The 23,834-nt window shown below is 39.9% G+C and overlaps 1 protein-coding gene and 1 long non-coding RNA gene across 3 annotated transcripts in view; one reads left to right on the forward strand and one right to left on the reverse strand.

Moving 5' to 3' along the window:
- LOC121470728 (uncharacterized) overlaps positions 1-23,834 on the reverse strand; it is a 129,769-nt gene that overhangs the window by 77,306 nt on the left and 28,629 nt on the right. For both annotated transcript variants that reach the window (XR_012058242.1, XR_012058241.1), the window contains exon 1: positions 1-23,834. This exon is cut by the window's left edge and continues 17,588 nt beyond it; it is cut by the window's right edge and continues 28,629 nt beyond it. This is a non-coding gene — a long non-coding RNA (uncharacterized lncRNA).
- SHISA9 (shisa family member 9) overlaps positions 1-23,834 on the forward strand; it is a 176,591-nt gene that overhangs the window by 61,876 nt on the left and 90,881 nt on the right.

Raw genomic sequence — 23,834 nt, forward strand, 5'->3', positions numbered from 1 at the left:
TGGGCTGGGAGATAAAGATTGAATTGAAAAAGAAGAATAAAATAATTTTTATCATCTTATCTTCAGATTCACCAGCCCAAATCTGCCTCTCAGTTCTCTCAGTCTGCACAAGAGAACATGGCTGGTGTAGGAAGGGAAATCTCCTCAACAGGAGGGCTTCAACGTGAACAAATCCAGAGGCACATAAGGCTTTCAAACTTCATGTCAACACAGTGTTCTGAGACACCTTTCATGGGGGTAACCGTGGCATGGTAATGGTTGTAGCTTTGCCTGCAGCAATTCTGTTTCTTGTCTGAAGTTAGAAAGCTAGATCAGGAAACTCCAAAAAGTGGCTCATTGGTGGGCAGGAAAACTGACATTAGCATTGAGTTAGGGGCCTTGGATGAAACAATCTGCCACCAGAGGTTAGAGCGGCCAGGAAGCTTTGATGTAGCTGGAGCAGGGATCCTTTGTTTTCTGTTTGTAAAAAGCTCCCCTGTGGAATTTTTGTTTGGGTTGTTAAAATCTGTTTAACTCAAAGAGCTGACAATAAGCACTTGGGAGCAAAATTGTCTCTTTGAAAGTCTTTTTGCTGTTCAACCACATTGGCCAGCCCTGCCAATTTATAGCTCTGTTGGCTCGCATGGCTCTGAAGGCTGCTTAAGCAAGCAATTAAGCTTTGTTGAACACTCTGAGCACCCCAGTGGCAAAATGTGCACTTTTTCTACAGTCTAGAAGATACCCAGAACAAAAACATGTTTTATAGTCACTGTTTTCCAAGCCAGGGCAGCTTGAGGTTCCTGGGTTTAGTAGTTAAGGGCAACCTGTACTTAGCAAGGACTTAATTTCAGGTGTAGCAGAGCCCTGAACTAAGAGCAGCAAAGCAATTGTATCAAGTATTGAAGATTGGTGTAATTCTAGATTTGGTGTTCCCTGAGGAAGGCCATGTCTGCTCAATGCCTAATACAGTCTGTTTTGATCTCTGATCAAGGTTGTTACACCCCCACAGCAAGTGATTTGATCAGCGTTACTCATTATTTCCAAAATAAACTCAGAGGTCCCTGCCTCATGCTCACAGCCAAGGAAGGCTGCCTCTTTCTTTTGCCAGGGCCTAAATCATGGGCACAGATCACTGGGTCACCACTGGCTGCATCTTGTGCCTTTAAACCTGAAGCAAGAGAAAGGTTTAGATGCAGCACAGCAGCCAGAGAATGTGTGATAAAGGGGTCAGTGCCCTGTGTGGTGGGATACCTGCAACCACATCAGCTCTCACACCGGGCACCTCCAGCATAGGACTCAACTTACAAGCACATGTTTGTGCCATCCCCTTCCTGCCTAAGGCAGCCTTAGAGAATAAGATTTGGAAGTCTGTACAAGCAGAAAAAAATTTGTTCCGAGGTGTATGCCAGAGTGTGTATTATCCAAAGTTACTAGATTGAAATAGTCCACAGTTGTTCTAGGTTCAATATAACAATATTAACCATATAGAATTAAAAGATGGTTTCAAAAGTTTACTGTTCTATTCTGAAAAGTCTTCTGGGGAACTGGTTAAATTTTACCTCTGTAAAACCAAAACAAGATAAGGTCTATGAGAGCATCTGATTTTACATAGGAAAACATCTTTGAAAGAAGCCAAACTTAGACAATTTTTTCAACCATCTCTAAACAACATGAATTTAATAAATTCAATTTCTGATAGATTTTTGGCTGACTTTTTCTCTCAGCCTGAGACATGTAGTATAGTACCATTGCAGCCTCTTCTCCACGCTCTTCCCTGCTCCAATTTACTCAGGGTGCCGTGAGAAGGTAAAGAATGAGTAGTATCTCCTGCCTGCCTTGGTACTAGGGCCACTTTTCCTTATAAACAGGAACAGAAAGAAGTGATTGAGAGTGAACTTTCTATGCTGTAATTCTCATGGAAACAAGCAAAGGGCCCCTAAGAGTTTGTCTGTGCTCAAGTTCCTGTACAGATTTGTAAGCATCACTGACTGCTTTTACTTACCTCATAGTTAAAGAGCCTATTACCACTGCAGAAGACACTGGATGGAAAGTCGCTACATAGCAGTTGTTTGAAAAAGAAATAAAGAAGGAATTTTGCTTAATAATTTTATACTGCTTTTATCTACCAAGAATGGCAGCACTTTTTGGAACATTTGGAGAAGGCAGGAGGTGTTTTGTGGGAAGTAGTAATGAAAAATTCATGAAGGATTAAAAATAGTTGGATTTTTTTGGGTTTAATTCAGAATCTCTTTATATTTCCCTTAGTTTCCTTCCCTATTTTTATTGAATATAAACAAAGAACTTGTTCTAAAAAAGTTAGATGAATGGGAATGAACTAGAGAGAGATAAGATATAAATCCATTAATTCCTGAAGTAGGTGGTTAAACTCTAGACCCTGTATCTGCACCATGTTGAAGAGGTACGGTTTCTTCTGATGTACAGACCATCCACAGATTTATCCACAGTTACAAGGAATTTGTAGGTGACAAATTCCCTGACAATCTGTCTATTTTCACTTTTCACCTGAGGAATGATGGCCTGAGACAGTGCTGTTGCATTTAGCTTTTTCTGAGCCTTTCACCAAGCCTACACGCCTCTTTTGCACTGCTCAAATAAAGCGTTCCTATAACACAGGGCTGTGGAGACTATAGGGAAAGGGATGGAGAAATTCAAGAACGGAATAATTGATGTTATTCTGAATCATGTTATCTGGAAGATCTCTTCAACTGTAGCCCACTAGATGATACCAAGAGGAGCACTTAAAGCGCCATCCTCTAGTGCAGGCACCCTGACACACTCTTACAGTTGTTCCTCCCAATTTACTCAGACAATTCCAAGCCTTCAGAAAAACTGCAGAAATGAGGTAGCAAGGGAATGGAGAACACATTGCCACTCCTTAGAGGCATGTAAAGCCCCTGCAAGAAGAGTGTCAATCCCTGCTGAGCCAGGTTTGTATAAGCCAGAGCACAGGGTGACAGGAAGGTGTTTGAGGAGTAATTTCCAAACTGGAAATTCCTAGTCTTTCTAGGACTATGCCTGGGTTTCTGCATCACACCCGCTGTCGTTAGGTTTTAGAGGTAAGCAAATATGCCATTTTTTTCTGGTTTTCTTTTACTAAAATCAAGTTATATTGGGTCACACTGATCCAAACAAAAACTAGGTATTTGATAATTTCATATGAAGCTGAGGTTAAAAGCCTACCTTCAATTACTATTTCCCCGGTAATATGTTCAAGGATTTTTACAGAAAGCTGCAAACCCCTCCCCCCAACTTAGGTTACTCTTTCAACCTCTGAATTCCAGAAAGGTTTCAGGGTTAATATTATTTTTGCTTGTTTTCTTTTTCCTCACTATAAATACAATGAGCAGAAAGATGTTGCCATGGTGAGATTTTACAACGTACTTAAAAGCACTTGTTAGAGTTATGTACCACAGAGCCACCTTCACGTATGTGTGATTTGTAAAGGCACATGAAAAACCACCCCACAGAAGTAGGGTCTACTGTTTCAGATACCTATTTGCAATACTTACTTAAAGCACAGATGTCACAAACATTTTAGCAGCCAGGCTATTATTTGGAAACCTATTCCTTTACAGTGAGAAATGGGGAAAATGCTTGAACCAAATGAATGCACCTTAAACCTAAATTGCCATAATTATCTGTAGTCCAGCTTTGTAGTAAAGCAGGATGAGAAATTAGAAATTAAAATTGACACAGAGTTTTTGCAATCTAAGTTGCCTATTCCTCACCATGTGCTGGAGGAATGTTTGCACAGAGCCATGTGAGATGCTTTAAGCACTATTTTGTCACTGCAAAAGGTAGAGCTCTGACGAATTACTGAAGTATAGCATCATAGATCCTTCTCCCAGGACAGCAGGAGCCTGGGGGCCTGGGCTGCACTTCAGCTAAGTCTGTGCTGCTCTGAAAATAGCAGGCTCTGGAGCAGACACGGCACACCAGGCTCTGCCTCCTGCCCATTTGACTTTCTTACTGACATCTGGAAGCAAACCTGTGGGCACTGTGCCCAGGCACTGCTGGTGGCTTCCTTGTTCTCTTGGCATGCTCAAGCATTTCCCTTGAGTCTAAACTTGAAGGTGCACTGTCTTCTTAGCTTTTAAGTCTGAGAAAATTCTGGGACTCATCTTAAACAGATAACATGGGCTTGTGCTCTGGAATTTCTCCAAGAACTTTAAAGCACTTAAACCTCTGGCATACCTGCAGCATGTCCATAGTGCTACTCTGTCTGGGATAGAGCTGAATGGCTCCCACCAGAGAAGGTAAACTTTAATTAACATCTCTTTTAAATGGGCGTTTTAAGCAAACATGGGAATGTTTTCTCACTAACCCCAGAAAGAAATGTAACCCATCTTGAGCATATCACTAGCCAAAATGGAATGTCACACCAGTCTGAGACCAGCTGGGGAAGGGGAAACAAAGCTCAACAGTCTTAAACAGTCTTTTCAGAGCTGGATACAGTTATAGTCTGAAGAAGGCCATGGAATTGCTTGCTTGTTATGTCCATGCTCATGTTTGCCAAGCAATGCTATTAGAAAGAATTAATTCCCTGAATTTCCAAAGAAGTGCCTCTTCTAAGGTTATGGACTCAGTTATGCATCCACATGAGTGGGGCAGCAGCAGGAGGCCACAGTTCTTGCACAGGGTACCTTCACCTGGGATTTTGCATAGGCCAGAGCAAAAGGAGTCACATTGATTCCCTTCCTTTCACCAGCACATTGTCCACATTTTCACCAAGAGTCAGGCAGCTCAAAATATCCAAGTACTGAAGGAAAAACCCTGCAGAACCCTCAGACATTCACTGTCAGAATCAGGGACTCAAAAGCTCCAGCAGAATTCTGGACATTTGTACAGTATTTGTGGATGATGCAGGTGGCCCTCTGTATCAAACGAAAATGATATATACACACACCTCTAATACATTGTTATCTACTTTATGATCTCTCATATTGCATATATATTTCTGGAATTCACTCAGTTTTCAAAAGATTTCATTGAATTTTGAAACCAGCATTTCAAATGTAAACAGTACTTTGAAAAAGGAAGAAAGGTGCTAAACAGACTTTAGATTGCCAACCTAAAACTGTAGCACTTTGCTGATAGAATTTCTAAGGTTGCCTCGTCTATAATAGTTGAATTTGATAAAAAATAAATCAAATCACTGGTTACATTCACTTTCAATACTTATGAATCATTTAGTTCAAAAGCAGGTACTCATTTAATGACTGTATGTGATATACCCCCTGTGAAGATAAAACCTAAACACCAATTATTGTTAATAAGAGGTGTTGCACAGTAAGGTTAAATATCCACCAAAGGCTTACAAGCAGGTGTAAACACTCCTGGATGCCTGTGCTCAGATCTGGTTTCAGTCTGACAGTGACAGGGATTGTACTGTTACTGCAGTCCAGTGACACCAGACAAAAATGTGCCCAAAATTTCATATCTGAAAAGAACAAACCTATGGTTTTAGAGATAGGGATTGTTTTACTGGCAATGCTGACTCTGTGCAGTCACAATGAAGTCATCACACATGAGGGCAACCATCCATCCAAAGACAGCTCCAGCTCCAGCTCCAGCCACAGGGAATGTGGCTCTGCTGCCACAGTTCACTGGCACTCCCTCACAAAAGGAGTGCTTCTTTGCATGAGTAGAACTTTGGATTCAACTTGCTATTTAGCATTTTGAGTCTGGGTAATTACAAAATATTTACATAATCACACATGGCCTTTGACCTTCCTTCTGCTGGAATCAGGGAAACTTGTGTGGAACAGTCCCAAGAGATGAGGGCATACGATGAGGTTGTAAGAGATCAGTTCAGATTCTACTCCCAGACAAATATGAAATTGCATTTAATAACAGACTTCTTCTGACAAAAATGAGAGTGCCAAATGTACCTAGGAGAATAAGAATTACATATACTTTCAACTTTCAGAATATATGCATATACCATTATATACATTAACACACCAAATGTGTTTCAAAATATTGCCAGGACATGCCCAACTTGAGACAAACTTCTATCTTCTGTCTCTTTACTGATGATAATGGAGTGGCAATGTCTGCATAGTGAGTGAAAGACATCTATAGCAGATGTGTATAGCAATTATTTGTAAAAAACTTGGACATATCCAAATAAACTATTTTGAACAATTAGTATAAAGTGGAGTATAAAAATTAAAGGTTTAAAGGAATAAAATTAAAGGAATAAAGGATTTTCCTGTCAAACCAAAGTCAAGAGTAGTATCTGATAACATGGAGAGATACCACAATAGGAAGAATATCAATAGCACTTCCCTCAATTGTCCTACTTCACCCAAATCTACTCCAATTCTGATTAAAAAGTAAAAAAGTTGAAGAAATCTGGCTTATAGCTGCATTGTTGAGTAATAGATCAGATCCAAACATCCTGTTATGTGATTACCTGCAACTCCTTCTGATTGTGTACGATCTATGTTTGGTCTGAATAAGTAAATTTCTACAATGTTATAGTAAAAACAATAGAAAATTGGATCATATGTTTTGAAAGAAGCAGGAGAATAATTTCAAAATTCTATTTGAACACATAAATGCCAGCTAACAAGAAGAAAAAACCACAGATTAATAAACTTTTTAAAAAGAGGAAAGATAGGGACAACAATGATTTTGTAGAAGAAAACTATGCTTAGGAGGGTAGGAAGTTTTCAAAAGTTTGTATTTTTTTGTATTTCTTTATGAAATATGTATAAGCTGTAACAGTCCCTTCCCAGCTACATGCAGCTGTATTTGAAGTATTAAACCAAGGACACTTCTATTCTCTGCAGGAGAAGAGAAACTGAACAGATCTTCAAAAGTGTGAGTTGACGTATTATATTTATGTCCACGATTCTCAGAAATGGCTGCATTGACTTTTTATTTCCCCAACCATTTAAAATAAGTCACTTTTGAGAGGGAACCTTCCATCCAGCAGCAGAGCTCAGCAGTCCCAGCAGGCTGAAGGAGGGCTGGTCCCACGGCTGCCACGTTCCAGCTGCACTGGGGGGGCTCCTGCAGCTCTCAGTCAGCTGCAGATCTGCGTGGAGGAGCAGCATAAAACTGACTCTCCTTTACAAACCACCTGCAAATTATGCCTTTGTGTTCAGAGGTATGGTGGAATTCAATTACAGGTTAGGATTTAAATAGTCTGTAATTTCCATTTCCAACCTCCTACCTAATCCCTTCAACACCATACTTGGAAATGTATCTTTGTCAAACTGGCCATGTGTCCAGATCCTTGGGAAGAGAAATCTTGGCACAACTGACAGCAGATGAAAGGACATCTCCCTCTGTTTTGCTCAACAGACCCTATTTTCCATCCATGCCCTCAGTCCTTCTGGAGGAGACATGAATGTTCATTCAAGCTCCTAGAATCACAGAATCATAGAATTGTTAGGGTTGGAAGGGTCCCCTGGAGATCAACCAGTCCAGCCCCATGCCAAGGCAGGGTTATCTGGAGCAGGTGACACAGGAACCTGTCCAGGAGGGTTCGGAATATCTCCAGAGAGGGAGACTCCACAAGCTCCCTGGGCATCTCTGCCACCATCAGCGGGAGGAAGTTCTTCCTTACCAGATCCTTACTAATCTGCTGGCTATGAAAGCCTTCCCTTCTGCTGGGGCGATAGACTCTAATTTCCCTTTTTCTTCTGTTGTGGAAGAACAGCTCATATACAAGGACAAGGAGACAAGGACTATGAAGACAAGGAATAGCCTTGTGGAAATTATAATAATAAAATAAACATAATAATAATAGTAAAATGGAATATATGTCCCTCATTGCAAAATGCAAACAATATTTAAAGGCTACTATAGTGTTGATTTAAATCAATAACCTCTTTCAAGCAGACCAGTGAAATTAGCACATACAGACATGCATTCAAACAGATGCAGAAACAGCCAGAACCGAGAAACACAATATATATAAAGAAAGAAAACCACTATCTTATGCATTCACTTCTTTCAACTGCTCAGGCTAAACTGAAAGCATGAGACCAGGCACGTTATACACCAGTATTTATGGGCGCACTATCTAGTCTCGCTGTGACGTACATACACAGTTTTGTACTCATAATTTCGACACATATGCATTAGATATGTGTGCTATTTTTATCCTGTTGTACAAGCGAAGGAAAAGATAAACACGGAGCCGTTTCCCTGACAAACCAAACAGTGCAGACAGGACCATTATCTCTGCGCCATCCGTCTTGAGCGCTGTTTGGCACAAACGGCAGTGGCTTTCAATATTGCCTTTTTTGCTTCCCCCCTCCCCGTGTTTTAGCAATTTTAACGTATTTTCACAAGTGGAAGAGCGGCACTGTTTCCCCAGCCCCTCGTTTCCATGGATGCGCTCTGTGCGGTTGCCGTGGGGACGGGGCGCTGGGGCGGGGGGGGGTTGATCCCGCTCGGGAGGCGGAGCGGGGGGGTCTGGCACTTCTAATGGGTGAGAAGTTTAATTGAAAATTAAGTGGGTGCTTCTTTTGAAGTGAGTTACGTGCTAGTGGATTTATTTTGCAGGAGCAGAAGAGTCCCGACCGCAGGGAGCAGGAGGTACGGGGAGATGAATTGCACAGAAGTGTTGTGATGATTCAGACTCGATGCAGGTTTCTGTTTGAAAGCCTTGCCCGTTTCTGTAGTAGTGCTTGAAAGGATTACAATGGGATGCTGCTTCCAGAATTGGGCAAGTGAGCAGAAGCATGTTGAAAAGCATATCAAAAAGCAATACTCGAGCGTAGGTTGCACTGCAGCAGCCCTGGGAAACAAAAAGGCTGTGGCTCATGCTCTGCCACTTCTGCAGAACTCACTGGGATTAATCTGCAAGGCACCAACGCTCCCCCTGAGATCACCCCCAGAAGTACACCAGCCAGGGTAGCTGTGCTTTTGTACTTTTTTTTTTGGTACAACAAATATTTTTTACAAGATGTTTGGTACCTTCAAGAAATATCATCTTATCAAACAGCTGCATAGAGGGTCACATGATCCTTTTTTGCCCTGAGGTTTCTTTGTGAGCAGTTCCATTACTTCCACTAAGTTTTAGTGGATAGTAAAGTGTAGCTGGATGGCAAACCTCCCCAAATGTCTTGGGGAAGACATTACAAAATCAAATGCAATGAGCCTTCAAAATGGCTTAGGACTCCTAATTGCTCTGACAATACTTCTTCTGGTATCAGGATAAGTAATAACAACAGATTGGAAATGTTTTTAAGCAAGCAAGGTAAGAAAACTTCCACAAAGGAAATGGATAATGAGGGTTGCACTTAGAGAGGGTATCTCAGCTGCCGCTTCTTGTGAAAGAAATTATTATACAACTTTTCCTTCTTGCCAATAGAAATAGATTGATTCAAATAACAATTTGCATTGGCTGACAACAGTAAATATTTGTATTTCCAGCATCTTTTAGAGGTGTCTAAGAGTAAATTGGATAGATAATTTAACTCTTACTAAGATTTATAAAAAAAAATCCATTAAATCATTGCAAGTAATTATCAATCAGGACTTTGCTAGCCTTCCAGCCACCTCCACTAAGCCCATCCTAAGTCCTGGCATAGCTGCATGCTGTTGGAGAAACACTGTAACACTTTTCTATTTTTTAATTCTTGCAAGCACCTCCCCTCTGCTTTTAATTCTTGCAAGTACCTCTGGGATCTTCTCAATAATCTTATAATTTCCACTTTGAATTCAAACTATTCCCTAGGTTGTTTCCAAAACACACAAAGACTGTTCATATTTGTGTAACTTGCAAGACAGATCATTAATCAATTTTAGAGACATCAACACTGGACAGTTTATGTACAGTTTGAGTTTAATATAGTCCAGTATGAAATAAAAGTCAAATGAATTCCTCATCAATAGAAAGTCCAGCACTACCATTGTATCTGTGAACTAAAGTTGGAGCTTTGTTCTTTTTATGCCTCATATTTTGGTTTGACAAGCCAGCACAGTCCTTAGAGCAATATTGCAGGTGTCATTCGTGCAACACGACCTGCCTCAAATCCTCACGCTGCCTTTGGCAGCCAACAGGGAAGTAAATACACTCCTGTGACTCAGTATTGTACCAGTGCCTCCTGCTGACCTCACTCTGTCTGTCTGTCTGTCTGTCTGTCTCTCAGCAGTATTTCTAGGGCACCACACTATGGGAATGCTAAAAATTGTCCTTGACAGGAGCTGAACCCACACATGCTCCATTTCTGAAGGAGCAGTGTAATTTCTGGTACCAGAATGCCACTTCTAATTCTGGAAGAATGAATCCTGATAGATAAAATAATTGACCAGCATGGTAGCCCCACACTTCAAGTGGGCTTAAGCCGAAACTCTTTTCCAGTCTTCAAATTCTGGTAGTTGATCCAAATTTTTTATTTTTCCTCCCACCCCCACAACTCATTTTTCCACTTTAGGATCAGGGAAGGGACCTAAAATACCACCAAATACACATTTCTCAGGAGTAGTGGGCTGTAACCCAGATCCTCTAAATTTTACATAACACTGCACAAAACTGGGTACATCTCTGGACATTTTTTAGATCCTCACATTAGTATTTCTCAGCAATATATGCTCAAAAGCCTATGTGAGAATAGCAACTACAGGAAAATAAAGCAAATACCATGCATGGCAATAAAAATAATTGGCACTTTATATACCATATTCCCCTAAGTTCAGATATGCTCATATTTTGATGATAATGGAAACATGAATGGAAAATGAGCAGAGGTTTGTGCTCTTACAATTACAGCGTGCTCTAAAAACAGTTATGTGAGTGCCATTACAGAGAAGAATGACTTGGCTTCACAGACCTTGTCTTCACTCAAAAAATGATTTTTTTCATTGCAGGGGGAACAAATTAAGAATTTTATGCATTATAATATTTTTAGAGAAACAGACATTCTAAGTCACTTGAAGGAAAGCTAATATTTGTGGTTTAAAATTTAAAACAACTGCACAGGTTCCAATTCTCAGCTTGGTGAAGGTATGGGCTCTTTCCCTACAAAACAGAGAGGGATGGAATCCTTTAAACTCTGATTGGCAACTGGAGCCTTGTGTGGAACATACAGGCTGGATGTCTAAAGTGATTGCTTTGAAAGCAGCCCAAATATTAAACTGTGATGCATGTGTTGGTATTTTGTAACCCTTTGCATTAATTCCTGCCAATATGTTACAATGGCAGCAACAAAACAACTTAAGAAACCACATCTACTATTTGTTAATAGAATTTGTGAGAGTGAGCAGGGAAATTTTTAGTTAATAATGCATGCAAGTATAGCCTATGGAAAGAAAATTCAGATTTTGAATCAGGGCTAAAAAACATGCAAATGTGAATATTAGAGGAGAAAAAGCTTTTCTGTATACACCACAATGTATTGCATGATAATGATCTGAATTTTGGGAGAAATTGGCTTCTTGGGTAATCAAGAATGAAATCTTCGCATGAAACCTACACAATATTCTATTGCTACAGCACTGATAAAGTGCTGTACTCTTCCTGTACAGAGAGGCTGAAACAGGTCCTGCCTTCTTTCCTGTAGCTTATTTATCCATAGCTGTATCTATCCATAGCCTCCTTTCATCCCTTCCCAGGTTGCTCTTTTCTAGACTTGGCACAAGAGCAGAGCCCAGGAAAGCAGCTGGGGTTACTTGTGCTGGTACCAGTGGGTTTTGCTGTGGGTCTCAGGAGTAGAAAGAGAATTACAACAGTCAGAATTCAACTCCTTTTTTTACCTTCCTAATTTCCTTACTGTCATAAGTTACCTACTTTTCTTTCACTTTCATACTATAAACCTCCTGGAAATTAACAAAATATTTTCCATTTCTCTTGGGAAAAAAAATAGTAAAAATAAGCAAAAATAAATAAGCACTGCCAGTCAACAATGGATGAGGTAAGACTTCAGACAGCACTCTGAAGCCCCGTGGGCCAGGTTCCTATCAGGACCAACCCTAGGGGGAATGTTACCAGCTGGCAGATCAGAGGAAACTGGAAGGGATAGCAGAACATACTCATGGCACTAAATTTACATGTCAGTCACACTAGCATTCAAATACATAAAAACCACTTACTTGTACAAAACTTTGACTGCTTAATATCTTCGTCTTGGGGAAACAAAATCCACTTTACCATTATATAAACTAAGACATAGAATGACTCCAAACCTATTGTCACAGGAATGGAATTAAAATCCCTTTTGTTGATATTGTAGTGGAAAACACTGTGCTACATTTTAAATTTCTGTGAACAGTAATGGAAAATATATAGAAATAAAGTATATTTAGCAATTCTGATACATATATACACCATATTATACATGGCTTGGAAGTCTGGATGCTACAGGAAGAGTAGCTAAGCTGTGTTACTATGTTAGTCAGGTCTATCCCACCCAGGTCTCCAGACAAAGATCAGAGGCAGCAGCTCATGCAAATGTGTTTCCAAAGAGGCTGCGTAGATAGTAAAATGAAAATCAACTTGAAACAATGACATTATAATATATAGATATTATTCACAGGTCCTATTCTCTCAACTGCAGTTAAAAGGCAATCTGTGAAATAATGAGCAATAAAGGAACCAGTATTTGTTTCTACTGGAAGCCAATTGTTCCATGTGGCTCTGAGTCCCTTTCAGCACTTCTGCTCCATCGATTTTAAATATCTTTTTTTAAAACCTCTGCAGCTTTCCCTGTTCTTTGCCATGGATATTGAATGATGAATGAAATAATTGCTGAATAAAATCATTGCTGATAGAACATCCTCAGCTATTACTTAATTAGTAGAAATTTGCTGATGTTATTCTCTACTTGCATATCCATTACATAAATGTGAGGAAGGACTTCTGAGTTTCTCCTTCTAAAAAATTATTTTCAATTTGCTGAAATTCTGTATAAATATGGCAGATGTTTTAATCACTGACAATCCTGAAATTGAAACAGCAGGAATGAGTTAAAGAAGGGTATAGAAAGGTGAGATAGTTGGAGAAAGGTAGAAAGAGAACTTTATGCAAATATTGCTCAAAGAAAAAGGAGATTACACACAATTACTAAGCAAGATACTTCGATATTTGACTGATGTACAGAGAAGAATTAGCAACAATTCCCTTAATTTTTATGCCCATTACATCACTCTCTAAGCAATAGGGTTTTTTCAGAGGACTCACAGTCTCCAGTCAATATTTATTCCAGCTGATATTCGACTGATCTACTTAACAGTGGATGACATGGTAGATCAAAGGAAAGGATAAAAACCTAACCCTCAAGAAAACCAGACTAAATCAACCTCCCACGGATCAAAGAACAGTTCTGGCAATGGAAAATGCCTTGCACCAGGCTGTCAGGAATGGATGCAGCCAAGTCATGCCTGAAGCCAGCAGAGGTGTGGGTTCAAACTGCCCCAGGCTGGCAGCTGGGGCAGGGATACAGGGCTGGGAGAAATGAGCACTGCTTTGTGAAGTCAGGGACATCCTGCAGGCACAGCCTGGCTGCAGTGAGCAGGCTGTTCTTGCACGGCACTCAGCAGCCTCCTGGGCTGAAAGAGGGGTTGAGTGTTGGGGTCTCTCAACTGCCTCTTGGTGAGGAATGACTGATCTTGGGATGTAACCCCTGCAGGGAAGTCTGCCACAGCAGCTGAGCAATAGATAGAATGGAAATTTTTCAGTGTTCAAATGAGACAACCTGAAGTGAACACTCTTCTTCTGGTGAAATAATGATCTGTTTTCCAGTTCATGCAGAAGGTTTTGAAACAATAGCGAGAAACTCATAGAAGCGATGGATTAAGTAACATAGAGCAACATCCACCTGAGCAGTTCCCAGAACTTCCCAATGCCATGAGTACAATACCTCTCTTGTAAAGAATCCTATTGTATTTTACAAACAAAAAACCCACGTAGGCATGGAAAAGTAAGAAAAATGCATGTTCTTGCTAGAGAAACACTCTTTTTTTGCCATGAAAGCATCAAAAATCTTGAATTAGCCACACATCTGGCGCTGACACACCAGGTTAGAATAGACTGCTAAAAGGAGCTGGCTGGAGTTCCAATGAACAATAACCAGACAAGGGGCTGACAAAAAGACAGAAGGTGACTTCCTGAGCTGCATCTCTTGAGATGCACCCACAGCAGCAGTGGCTGCACCTGAGCAGCAGCCAGGGCAGCTGTGAGAGCCCATCCAGACCCGGCAGCCTTGGGAGGCCACAGAGAGCAGCAGCTGGCAGGGCTTGGTGGAGCCTGGACAGCAGCAACCTCCAGCTTTTGGGTCACTGCTCTGCACTGAGACCCTCGGGGAGCCCCAAGCAAACAAGGGAATGGGAAGTTGGGAAGACTGGGAGCTGAATCCTTTGGGCAATTAGTGTACTATAGACAGATTATTGTGAAGAGAAAATTTGCATGGTGGAAGGGAAGGACAAGATGGTAAAGTGAAAAGTGTCAATGGTCTGATTCCTCAGATTAAGTCTTGGTGGAACAGCACTCGGTGATTTGCCTGTGGTAGGTGGTGGGTCAGGCCTCCAGTGAGCTCTGTGCATGGCATTCCCTCACAGGCTGACTTTATACAATGTCACAGGTCTTCTCTCAAATACACTTTACAAAAATGAGCATGAATACCATAATTCATAATTGATTAAAATTCCATTAGGAAACAGCAATATCTGCAAGTCTTACATAATCTAAAGATGAATCAATTTTAAGTATATTAGTGCTTTTAACAATTCCAAATTCTGAGTTAAATGCTTTACAAATTATGAAATCCTCATTTAATTACTTTAATAAATCTTGTTTACAAATTACTGTGAAAATCAGTGAAAACTAATTCACTTTGACTGTTTTGTGTGCAGTTCTGACAAAAATAGAACAAATTTTCTTATTACTATGGTCTGGAAAGTGGAGAAAAAAGCTGAAAAAAGCTTTAATTGAATATAATCACAATATGCTAGCAGCACATGTTATTTTCCCACTATTATAACTTGATATTTTTAAGTTTGAGGAAGTAATTCTTTTTATGGGAAAGGACTTTAGTCTCATTTATTATGGGAAACAAATGTTGAATGTAAACCTGGTAACATATTTTATTTTAGCTTAAAATATTTGAGTTTTGAACACTCTTGTCTGTCTTAGCAGTATTGATTCCCAAGACATTTACTGCATGAGTTCATCTGCTGTAGTCATTTGTTGATGGTTAGTGATCAAAATAAAGAAGGATTTGACCCAGTGTGTTTCCAAAGCTCTGGCAGCCCCCTGGGCCATACAAACCAGTTACACATTTTGATCCTGGCTCTCCAGAGCCAATCTAGCACAAGGGCAAGGATGCCACTGAAGCATAAAGGAAATGAAGTACATGATGGTGAGTTGTTCATGACAGAAATCAGGAAGTTCCCTAAATCACCATTTCTATCCATATTCTTAATTGTCAACAGGCTTCTGAGAAAATCATCAATTTCTATACTTCCAAGTAAATAAACATGCAGGATAGGAGACTTCTTCATGGGGATGTGACTCAGCCTTTGGGTGAGGTTTTCTTCCCTTGTAGGCTCTCATGTTGAGCTCACCTCACTCTGTACAAGGGTTCTCATTGACATTGCTGGAACAAATGGAACTATGTAATCCTTAGAGGAACACAGCACCAGGTTAAATGTTGATTATAAGGCACAAGGACTGTTTTCCACTTTGGCTCATTAGTGATTTTCCTTCTGGAGCCTAGTTAAGCTCCAGAAGGAGCTTAACTAGAAACAAGCTGCACATAGCATAGCATAGAGGCAATGAAAAGAGAGTTGGACCATACACACATTCACATCCAAGAAAAACCAAACTCCATAAGCATTCTTTTCAAATTCCTTCCTGATACATGAAGTAACAACTTGCCCAGGAGCCTAAAGGACAGCAAGCCCCTCTCAAATGGGTAGAAAATAGCCTTAATCAAAACTAGCATGTATTACCTCTGCAGTAAATACTGGTATAAATCTCATGGGGTGTGAGGTATGCATAAGGACAGAGAGCTTAGTCCTCTGTTTATAGTGACACCCATCCAGAAAATACCTTCCAAATCTCTCTCTCTTTTGAAGGGTATAATTTCTGTTGTCATATCTTTCAGAAAGGAGGATCTCCACTGTAATAGCCTTTGTCATTTCATAGTCACGTACACACTCTTCGTGTGCATAGATTCAGAAGGCTGAACCTCTCAATTATTGTCTTCTGATTTCAACTATTCAATTATTTCAACTATCGACTTATAATTTCTTACTGACCTAGTTCCACCTGAAGCAGATCTGTTGCCAGCACTGTCTTTATCAGAAGTGCTCCTTTGGAGAGCTTAATGAGAATAGTTACGAATACAGTTGTTTTCTTTCAATGTGTTTGGAGATTATTTCAGCACCCAGAAGATTGTTTCTATAAATGAAAACAGTATTCAGTTAATAGCTGACACATTTTTGTATATAGTAGGGCACAACATACACACACAATAGGTTTCCTAATTGCTGCACAGTACTATTATCACCATATTGCATGCACAGTATTACAATTCAAAAGCATTTTAAGCAGTATCATTTCTTCAGGCTTGGCACAGCTCTTTTCTTTTGATTCCTGAAATATGAACCCTGATGTGAGGAAGTGAGGGCTGTGGACATTTCCATTGTTCAGCAGCAGGAACAGGATTTGCATTCAAATGAACCAAAAAAAGGAAGAGAAGAGGTCTGTAATTAAGACAGTGCATACAGAGTTTCATTGACAAAAACTCTAATAGCTGATGATATTTTAAAGGAATATGTAGCCAAAGATAGGGTTCAAGCACACTAGAGCCTTTCCAGTGAAGCATTTGACAGGATGCCCATTTTAAGTGACCCAGCTGGAACCAGCAGGCCCAACCAGGCTGACTCATTTGGTGTATATGAGGATGAGAGCTGGATTCAGTTAATATGGTACAAAAAGTACCTGCACTGACCTGACAGCAGCCTCAGTGAGAGCTGCCCCTGGTGCTGGTGAAAAATTTGCCTCTGCAAATTAAGCAATATTCTGGTATTTAAAACATCTGGCAATGATAGGTATCTGTATAGAGAAAAGGAAGCTGGAACTTTGGGAAATAAAGGAAGTAAAGTTCTGAAACTCGATGTGAAAGGTAATTATTTAAAAAAGATGTTAAGTCTGAGAAAAAAACTCCATGAGGACTCTAAAGCAAGAGGACTCACTATCACAAGCCTGAGCGATCAAAATTGTCCACAAAACTGTATTTCTTGGGTATGTTACATAAAACCCCCATAATTTATGGGAACAAACAGTTTGTTCCAGCAGAACTCCTGCCAGTCACACAAGCTGAGGAGAGGAGACCATTATTTTAAAACTGAAATTTGTCCTGAGAAACTGTAAGTCGGCTTTGCATCTGGGATGAGAAGGAGTTGATACTGGTCTCAAATCAGCCATATATCAACATATTACCTGGTGCTGTGAAGAACATTGTGCCAAGCTAAGGCTCACATCAAGGAATTGAGAAGAATTTGAAAGAGTGGCAAAAGTGTTGGTATTTCAGTGTTGGTATTTAAGCTATTTTATAACTTTTGAGTCCTTTTTTTTTCTTAGGAAGACACTGTTTTCTGCAATAAGGCAGCAGGGTGTCTGTTTACATGTGAGGTTGTAGTGTAAATCTGTGAGAATGAATTTTTTTATGCATCAGCCAGAGGCTATTAAACTGTCATGAAAGAAAATTGGAGCATTATCTTTTAAAGAGCATTTTTTCAACCATTACTCAGTATTTTCCTTCTCCTTGCCATCACCAGAAAGACAGGATTCTCACATTTAATCAGTGATTTCCTGTAGAATGGACCTGAGTAACTAAAGTGCCGTGATTAATTTTAATGATGGGCTACAAGACTTTTGCAATAATATTTTCCTCTATTCATGGATTATGTTGTCTTGTTTGACCTTCTCATGGAGACAGACTTGAAATGCTTTAGATATTAAGAGTCATTATCTCTAATTTCAGAATCTGCAATACACACAATACTGGCTGAATTTCTTAGGGATTGCTCAGTTTGTGCATTGGGTCTCTGAGCTTATTTTGTCCTTGTATGGTGGATGAGAATTTGGTATTTTATCCCTCAAATAAAATCCTCTAGACCTGCATGAATTTCATATATTGTTAGTTGGAAGCCCATGGGATAGAGCCCAGTTCCCATCAGGCTTTGTGAAGCCTAACAAAAAGTTGGAGCATTTTCCAAGACATTTGGAAGTGCAGGGATATTGATCATCATGGTTTGCACAGTGATGCTCTGTCATCTGCTTGAGGGCAAGTCTGACCCCACTGACTGAAGCCCACCGACCACAGTCCTGCCTTTATCTTGCTCTACCTAATAAATAAAAAATACTATTTTCAAGAGAAATGTATGAAGGAAATGATTAAACACATTCTTAGAAAACCTCAGAGGTTCTCCGTCCTCCAGCAATCTCACTTGGAATAATGTTTATAGAAATGCTCCTGTATTTCAGCTGGATCAGATTATCCTATTCCCAGTCTGTAATTTCCCAAAACAATAGCACATTTGTGCTTTTTTTTACTTTGAGACTCCACATGAAAATATTGCAGTGGTATAAATTACATGTTTACAGTTTGAGAAAAGCATTATTTGCATCCCATGTTTAAGCCAAAGAATTACTCCAACCAAGTAAGTCTCAATTATCAGTGTTTTCTGAAAAACAGTATTGGGGAGCGCTGTGTGAATTGTTTCTATGGTCTCCTAATTTCAGTTACAAGCTGATTTTCTATCTTTATGTGCTTTAAATTCAGACTATGATATGTCTGATAGGGTTTTTTAAACTTTATTCAGACTTTAAAAGAAAAAAAGTTGCTTTAAACATAACATAATGTTTCTACTGAAAATGCATTAGCCAAAATAGCACTCAGTTCTTTCTTACAGAGACATGTTATTCTGCTAGGACTGAGACAAATAACATGTGGAAATAAATCTGTTTTAAAAGTTCACAGCTTTGCTTGGTTATTCAGCTATCTTGACTGCTCTAAATTCCTGGATGGTTTTTTTTTTATATAGAAACTGATGTGCAGAAAATTTGGATCCAGGTGAACTTGTACAAGTTGAGGCATCAGGGTTCCTGCTTTCTCCAGAATACATTGGAATGGTTTCAGCCCAGGTCTGGGCAGAACCACCAGAGAAAACAATGACCATGGCAAACCTTTCCTCTGGGTGACATGTCTGTGGTGTGCAGGAGAGAAAAAGGACCTCTGTGGTAGATAAATGCTCCTGCTGAGGATTAATATTCCTTTGTCTGAATTGAAGCAGCAGTTCTGGCTGCTTTGTGCTGCCCTTAAAATAGCTCAGGGGTTCTCCAGCCTGGGCACCAGCTTGGGAACCACCTCAGGCCCCCACAGCCAGACTGGTGTTTGTCATCCCCATCTACAGCACGTACTTGGGTTACTTTTGAACATGCTGAATATATCAGTATATATACATTAAATATATTAAACAAGCCTGTAATCATTTACACTTTCTAAAAAAACAAGTGCTTTCAAGCAAATTTTATTTGCAAATTATTGCTGGGAAATCTGGACATAGGAACATTAAGTGAATAGTCTGTTCCCATTAGGTGTACAGCAAAGACAGCAAAGAAAGAGGTCTGATGTTTTGATCACAAAACCACAAAACCATCCATCTGTTCTTATAGAATACCATCCCTTACTCATCTGAATTTGGCTATCATTGTTAAAAAAGAGTACCTCCTGAACTTTGAATGCTTCTGGCTGAACTTGAACCTAACCCCCCCATTAAAGAGCAGTGGAAAACACTGAGGCAGTTTGTTCCTTTAAATCCTTTCTTAATACATGCTTATATCTGAATTATCCTACTTTTCAGTTCATTCAGCAGCTCTCACAGATACTACCTGTTGGCGGATTTATGATAATCCCATACATTATTAACAAGTCCAGAATTTTTCAGCAAATGAGAGAGCGAGTACTGTGCTATTTGGAATAACACCGTGCATTGTCCTGGCATGGCCATGTCTTAGAAGCTGTTGATCTCTCCATGTGACATTGTTTATTCCATTGATATTGGACAAATGGTACACAGACATTATCTGCATTTAGCTATATTTCAATAGCACAGTGACATTCAATCCACTCACACAAGGAACACATATGGAATTAGCAGGAGTCCTGTACGTTTTGCACCCTGTTTCTCAACTCATCATAAACAAGTGCACAGAAAGTGCATCCTACAGATTCCCTAAAAATTGGGCAGACCTTCATCTTTATCTCTGTCATCACCCCTTCTTGCATGGTGTCCTGGTGGTTTATATCAGTAAGTTTCTTTGTGCATTTTTGCCCCATTGTGGAATATTTCCTAAATGTCTGTGAGATAGTCCTCAGCAAATAACTGCAGTCATACTTTTAAAGGGCAAGGAAATTATTTTTATCACTAAAAACATGGAGCTGAAGGTAATTTATCAGCTCATGTAAATCAGTCAAGCTTCATTAAACTCAGAGAAATTGCATCAAATTGGCTAAGCTGAGGACCAGACCCTTAATTATTCTCTCAGTAATAGACTTTGACCCTCTACCTTAAAATTCCAGCCACCAGACAGTTTTTAAACCCCAGCTTTTCATAAGCAACTGGGATTTCACTCAGAGGAACTCAGATATTAAATGTAAATTATAATGTGTATTGGGGATTCTTACTGTACACTTTAGGCATTTAATGCCACATTTAGACCATTCTTGCTTACTTGAAAATAATTTATTTTCTTACCTGTGTAGTTTCATTGAGACTGCTTCTTTAACCTTATTATTTCTAATTGAAAGCAACAGTAATAGTTTTTGTATCCATAGATTTAAAATGCCTGTTTACAAAGAAACAATTGCTTTAGTCTGAAATTTAAAATAAATTATCATGGTCCTGATTGCTTTTCAGAAATAAATGTCTCCTTGTATTCCTTAGAGGAGATACCCAATGCAGAAAACCTAGGTAGCTGGCAGAGGATAAAAGACTAAGTAGCTCCTATGTAGGATTTTATTTCAGATTTTTTCAAGATCTAAAATCTGTAATGGAATCAGATCAGCTTCCAAAACACCAAACTTGGTTTGGTTTTGTCAAATTAGAGATTACAGAGTGTTCAAGTGTTCCAGACATCATCTGTGTGGGTGGGACATGTGTGTGGGAAATGGTGCAGGCAGCATCCCCTCTGCCCTGCCAGGATGCCTTGCTCCCTCCTTGAGCCAGGACCAGGTCCCTGAGCACCCACACCACCCTCATGGTAATTCACTCCCAGCTTCCTTTTTGAACTCACCAACTTGTCTTCTAGGAGATGACACTCCAGCACAGCTGCTACAGTATTTTTCTCTATCTTCCACCAAACAGGCACTGTGGATACTGATCCTGCCCTGTTCTGTTCATTCCTCCATGGACGAATTCTCAGGAGCAGCCCTTGTGCCCTCGTGTGCCCTCACAGCAGAGTGGACCCGCAGTACACACCTGGCATCATATAATAAGAGCACAATCTTAAGAGCTTTTTAGGCACTTTGAATGCAAAAAACATATTAAACAGCAATTATGTTCCCAGGTCTTAAGGGAACTTGCACAGCAAGCACTTGATGTGCTTCTGCTGAGTAAATGAGGTCTGAGGACTGGCCCCTGGCGCCGGTGCCAGCAGCACCCAGCAGCTCCCGGCTACGCTGCTGCCGAGAGCGGAGCAGTCAGAGAAAACCATCTGGGATGGAATGGCCTCTGACCCTGGAATGGCCTCTGAACCAGAGAGCAACGGGATTGCTCGGAAATGGAGCAATCATGGACTAATGCCTTGACTGTTTTCAAGTGCTATCCAGGGCAGATAGTGTTAGTTTAACCCAACGCTTACTGGTGCTGAGCATGGGGATGTAATTCAGCAGCACTGATCCCAAAGGACAATCCAGAAACAGCTTGTAAAGGATCAGAGATGTGCCACATCTCCTAAAACCCAAAATTTAGGGCACATAAGCTATGAGCTATTACTGTGCCCATGAAAGCAGTTACTCACTCTTCCAAGAGTGGTGTGCACTAAAAGCTAATTAGTGGCATGATGCATTTTAAACCAAAGTCGTCACTGGTGTTATGGAGGAGCACAAGACAGCTGTTTTGCAAGTTATAAACATGATTTGTCTATTTTTCAGTTTGGTAAGGCAAAAAATAAAACTATAAAAAATTTCAAATTTGCCTGCTAAATTCAACTAACATTTCTAAGAAAGGATAATTCACATTTTAGAGAAAAGACAGCAGGGCAAACTGAAGCGTCTGCATTTGCAGTTAATATATAAAATGGACAAGTCAGGACCTGTTAGAAATGTAGAGTGGATAAGAACTGCAGGTCATCCTGAAAGCAGCTATTGGGCTGCAGGGAGTTTACATGGACAATTCCTCAAGAACCTGTGTGAAGGTTGACTTTATTTGATCTTCTCATTACAAAAATATAAAAAAATCTAGGGGTGCTAATTGAATCTGCAGATGACAAAAGGTGAGAAATAGATGCCATATGGGAGAGAGCAGTATCATGCAAGGAGCATGATATTCAGGATTGAAATGACAAAAATCAGACAGATTCTGCCAGTATTAAATAGAATGCCAGTACCTGGAGACTTACATAAAGTTCTGCTGAAATGTAGGGGCTATTAATGACATATGATGTATTCATGCTATGGCCCAAGGCACAAAAACACTTCTTGCTTACTTCTGACACAGCTCTGGTCATCTGGTCCTGAGCAAGCAAGATACAGTAATGCAGCAATGAGGAGAAGGACTAGGAGAGAGGTCAAGGAAAACAAAAATCTCCTTTACAGAATAAGATTTAAGAGAAGCTGGTGTGGCAATTCAAGCAAGAGGACAGCTGAGCAAGAGACAAAGTTCTTTTGACATAGGTGTACTGGAAGGAAACCTCAAGCAGAAGTGCTGTTTGGGCTAATGAACAAAACCGGTGCAAGTACAAAAGGTACAGGCTGGCTTTGCATATACAGAGGTTGCAAATAACAGATTTCTAATCATTAAAGGAATGAGTTGCCAAAACAATTTATCTATCAGAGTAAAGAAAGCAATTGGCCTCAAAGCAAATGTGAGCCATTTATCCCATAGTTGCCCTAGAAACTAAACAAAAGAATTTGATAAACCAGAAAGTCCTGTCCAATCTTATTTTCATTTTCCTGCCATGGTAATGCAGTGATGAGAAAGATGGTTTCATTTCAATGCCATGGAGTATTTGTGATATATAAATGTCTAAGTTAATGTCTAAGGATTTGGTCACAGGAAATAAAATGTAAAACACCTCCAGTTAGAGAGCTGGAGCTCTCTTATAGATACACTTGGATCAATACATGGATATTTTACCCTAAACTGAACTGAACAGCAGCAAGTTGTTGTCAGGACAAATTAAACAGTGACAAAGATCTTTTAGTTTGTGCATCAGCTGTATACATGTTTCTTACTGACTCTATACTTGTTGAAAGCTAAAATAGCCCAATGTGAAGCAGAAGCTGTCAGGTGGTTTATGCCCAAAATTCAAATCAACCTTGGATTTTGTTCAGAATGTCCTCCAAATTTAAGCTCTATGTATTTTAAGTTCATAGCCTGCTTGTTGAGGGAGAACACCAATTGCCAGTAAACACTGTTTGTATTTTTTATTCTACTGCTGCAATAGCTGCAGAAGGTACCTTGATTAACCCTAAAAAACAACCCTGACATGATCAGTGTAAACAGGAAAGCAAAGAGGAATTACATGCATTTCTAAACAGCATCTGACACTACAAATTCTCTGTATGGGAAGAAACCCCAAGGGATGTCTGTGGAACAAAGATCTTGAATCAGTGCTGACAACACAAGTCCTGGGACTAGAAGGA

This window comes from Taeniopygia guttata, chromosome 14 (assembly GCF_048771995.1).
Source record: "Taeniopygia guttata chromosome 14, bTaeGut7.mat, whole genome shotgun sequence".
Taxonomy (NCBI): Eukaryota; Metazoa; Chordata; class Aves; order Passeriformes; family Estrildidae; genus Taeniopygia; species Taeniopygia guttata.